This window comes from Neolamprologus brichardi, chromosome 16 (assembly GCF_056152115.1).
Source record: "Neolamprologus brichardi isolate AB-2024 chromosome 16, ASM5615211v1, whole genome shotgun sequence".
Taxonomy (NCBI): Eukaryota; Metazoa; Chordata; class Actinopteri; order Cichliformes; family Cichlidae; genus Neolamprologus; species Neolamprologus brichardi.
Window position 1 is genome coordinate 19252399 of NC_142119.1, and position 859 is coordinate 19253257.

The window sequence follows — 859 nt, forward strand, 5'->3', positions numbered from 1 at the left end:
GACTAATCAGGAGAGCCTATATTTTATTAACTTAAGAATTAGGTTAAAAAAATGAGTATTATCAGAGGAGTAATGGAAATGTATATATTTTTGTATTACTTTTACTAAGAAGTTAAATAGGCCAAGAACAGAGCCTTGATGTACTCCTTATTGCACGCCACGATATTGAGTGTGAGAATCAAGTGATATATAATATCAAAAGGATCAGAGACTGAATGCCGCTTTGTATACAAGGACAAGTTACACAGATACATAATTATTAAGAGAGAATGAACCAAGTTTAATTATGTGAATTAGGATGTGGACAGTACTTAATAGGAAGTAGCCAATGATTACATACAAGTAATAAGTAATAAAGTGATTAACCATATCTCCTGCATGTACCTGATACATCATTATAGGATATTTTATTATTTCTGTGCATGAATGAGTGAGCAGGTGTTTAATGCGTTATTATTCCCGTAAATATGTGACGCATGTGGAGGCAAAGGACACCCCTCAGTTACACTCATCTCTGGTTTGGTTTGGAAGTCCTGGAATTATTTAGTCAAAGAATTTGTTTCCTAGGTTCCCATGAAAACTACAGCGAATTCGTCAAGCTAAAGACAGCCATCTGTGCACTGGGTCTGATTACCACTGTTGGTTTGTCTGCCATAAACTGTCTGTTTGAATGAGGAGGCATGTAGGAAGCTCAGTATGTGATGTATGTATTTGTGTTGAGTGTCCCTGGAGGGTGCTGTGGTGTGAACAGACACCGGTCATACATAGATGGACCACCAGCCATGACGCCCATAAGACCATAGACAGGATACTGACTCATCAGGTCATGTACTTTTGTTTAATGGAAGAAAGATTATTA